We start from the raw sequence: 3,421 nt of genomic DNA on the forward strand, positions 1-3,421 counted from the left end.
TTTGCGGTACGGGATTGAACTCAGGACCTTGTCCCTGCAAGGCAGGTGTGGTGCCACTGAGCAAAATCCCCAGCCCAGTCCTGGGCTCTTTATGTGGGGACATATGGAGGCCTTCCTGTTCCTGTCTGGCATCCTCCTCTCCCCAACTCCTACGCTCCTGCCCACAGGTGGCTCTCTTTCTTTTATCACAACCTTTTCTTTTTCTTAATTTTTAATTTTCTTGTGCATGTGCAATACTGGGGATTGAACCCAGGACCTGAACCCTGAGCTGTATATAACCGCAGTCCTTTTTGATTTTGAGACTGGGTCTAAGTTAGCTGGGTCGGGCTTGAATTTGCAATCTTCCTGCCTCAGCCTCTCAGAGGGCTAGAATCACAGGTGTGCACCACCACATCCAGCCACAGGGGGTCCTGGAGTGCAGCAGAGCTGAGATTGACACTGAGTAGAGCCCCTGAAACTTGCTGTGACACTGCTGCGCGCAGTGGTCACAGCCAGAGTTTCTGTGACTCGAATCCCTCTCAAAGTGATCAGTGGGCAGGGGTAGAAGAGTTGAGGAAACATTTGTCCAGCACACGCCAGGCTCTGGGTTCTATCTCCAGCACCACAGAAATAATGACAAGCTGGGTACGGTGCTGTAATCTGTTACTCTGTATTGAGGCAAGAGGGTCACAAGTTCAAGATTTGCCTGGGCAAATTAGCAAGGCACTGCGTCAGAAGAAAAAAAGGGCTGAGGATGTAGCTCATTGCTAAGGCCTTGGGTTCAATTGTCATCACTGGGCGGAAAAAAAACAAGAAAAAGAAAGAAAAAAGAAAAAAAAAAGACACGGTGATGCGCGATTGTAATCTTAGCACTTGGGAGGCTTGCAAATTCAAGACTGTCCTGAATTACATAGCCAGACCCAGCCTCAAAAAGCCAATAAATAACCAAGACCTGTCATGTAAAGGTACAAGATCCCATGATGAATGAATGTAACTGTACTGTGTACCTAAAATATACCAATAAACTCAATGAGGAAAAAAAAAAGCCAATAAATAGGGCCGGGGATTAGCTCAGTTCCGCCGCCTGCCTCACAAGGTCCTAAGTTCTATTCCTGGTACCCCCGCAAAAAACAAACAAACAAACAAACAAAAAAAAGAAAACCTATGTGGATTAGCACATAAAACAGGGTCTTGGCAGTAGCCGTGGTCTCAGGTGAGGTTATCAGTCCTTATAAACCTATCTCTGCAGTGCTTTACTCTTCGTGGACTGATGAGGATACCCTTTAGGATGCCTCAGCCACTCTGCGCAGACGCGACCCGATCAGGATTCCTGTGATTGGCCCAGCTGAGAGACGCTGTAGCCAATCAACTGCTGGTCCAGACGGCTCACCTACCCGCCCCAATTGACAGTCCCTTGGGCAGTGGTTGTGCTCCTTACTGCCCGCTGGCTGGTATGCCCAGCTACGCGCAGGCGCAGTTCTCTGTATTCCGCGGGCTGTGGGTGACAGCTTGCGTGGGCGGGAGTGCGGTCGCTGACCCGGTTGAAGCCTTCAGAGCTCCCAATATATCCACTGCTGACGTCGTTTTGGCTCTTACTATTTATGTTTCCAGAAGTGGTCGATGTTAAACATGTACTAATTTTGTGTATTTATTGGCACAGAACACAGTATTACAAACGAGGCCCTGAGGTTTATACAATCTTTAGTATGAAGTCCTCAGAAAAATATCCTCAACCCCGGTGTGGTAGTGCTCGCCTGTCATCCCAGCACTCTAGGAAGCTGAGGCAGGAGGATCAAAGTTGGAGCCCAGCCTGGGCAATTTAGCAAGACCTATAACTAAAGAAAAAAATTAAAAATACCGAGGATGTAGCTCATTGTGAAGGCCCAGTGCTGGGGGGGCGGGGCTTCCAAAAATAACTTCACGGTGGAGGATCCTGGCATCGATTTAACCACGGGAGGAAGGTTAATATCACCAGCGATGAGTCTCTTAATGACATCACAAAGGGCCTCCTATGAGAACTGCAAAGGAACATGATCACCTCTCTGCTCTTCTTCCCAGCAATGCAAAAACCTCAATCTAATGAAAGGCTGTGATCTACAGGTGGTGTCAAAGAGGCATAACAAGCTGGGCACAGTGGCGCATGCCTGTCATCCCAGCACTCGGGAGGCTGAGGCAGGACGATCACTATGAATTTGAGGCCAGCCTGGGCTACATAGTGAGACCCCCGTCTCAAGTCATCAACAAACAAACAAACAAAACCAAAACTGCTCAGCCAGATGTTTTTTTCTACAAATCACCTTGCAAAGCTAGAACCGCCAGGAAGAACCCCGGCTGCACAGCCTCAGATTCAACCCCCTCTCCCACTGCCCTAATTGCTGTTTTAGGGGGAGGAGAAATAGAAATGTAAAGTCCTCCCCTCACCTCTTTTGTCCTCAGCCCAGAAGGTGTTGGGAAATTCTGCCTTTCCTTTGGTTGTGAAGGCCCTGAGGTAGGAACAAACTTGGAACTAATCTAGAAGAATCTGGAAGGAATGGCGCTAGCAGTGTGACCCAGCAGGAGTGGTCTGGCTTCTCTGAATCTTGCATTTCCTCACCCATGAATCAGATCTGAGAGTTTCCAGCCTGAGAGGTCGGTGGTGCAGATTCAGGGAGATTGTGCTGGCCTGTACTGTGAGGTCACTCTGGAAACAGAAGCCATGAGGGAGGGAAACCAGGCCAGGATGGTGGCAGAGAAAGGCTGCCAAGATAAGCAGGAGTCCCCAAAGGCTGAGGGGAGGCACCTGTTTTCCTCTCAAGAGTGTCCTGCAGTCAGGCATGGTGGCTCATGCCTTTTATCCCACACTCTGGAGGCTGAGGCAGGAGGATCTCACCACTGTTTCCAGACCTGCCCGACCTTGTCTCAACAAAACTGGGACAAAATAATAATAAAATAATAATAAAAAGAAAAAAAAATAATAAAAGACTGTCTTGGATTCTCCAGGAAACTGTTCCTTAGGAAATCCCTTCTTCTCACTTAGATGGGAAGCTGAGGCACACGGCCAGAGCCAGGGAAGGGCAGATGGGGCCGAGCAGAGGTCTGGATGTGGGCGGTGATGGGGTTGGTCCTGGGGGTGCTCAGCTCCTCCCGCTGCCTCCCCCTAATCTACCCAGAGGCCTGGAACAGATACAGAGACAGAGATAACGGGGAGGGAGAAGAGACGTTAGGGCCGCGAGAGACAGGCAGCCAGACCCAGGATCCGAGGGACGAGGCAGACCCAAAAAGGGCTGCCCCTTCGGGGGACCCTGGGCTGCCCCGTGGGGGGCGATCCCAGAGCTCCCTACCCCGCCCCCGTCGTGCCAGGGCTGTGACTTCAGAGTCCGCGCGGATTCTATAAATGGCCAAGCGGCTGCAGACCGGGGACCGGGGCCCAGTGAGTCAGCTCGTGGCGTCACCGCCGCCAGAC

The 3,421-nt window shown here is 50.7% G+C and overlaps 1 long non-coding RNA gene across 1 annotated transcript; it reads right to left on the bottom strand.

Moving 5' to 3' along the window:
* Positions 1–1,837: 1,837 nt before the first annotated feature.
* Positions 1,838–2,876, bottom strand: LOC104869490. Its single transcript, XR_782343.1, has 3 exons — positions 2,759–2,876; positions 2,401–2,659; positions 1,838–1,997 (listed from the first exon to the last, which is right to left on the bottom strand). It is a non-coding gene; the product is annotated as an uncharacterized LOC104869490 (long non-coding RNA).
* Positions 2,877–3,421: the final 545 nt, after the last annotated feature.

The sequence above is a fragment of the Fukomys damarensis genome, unplaced genomic scaffold (assembly GCF_012274545.1).
Source record: "Fukomys damarensis isolate Sample0158 unplaced genomic scaffold, DMR_v1.0_HiC HiC_scaffold_37, whole genome shotgun sequence".
NCBI classification, from domain to species: Eukaryota; Metazoa; Chordata; class Mammalia; order Rodentia; family Bathyergidae; genus Fukomys; species Fukomys damarensis.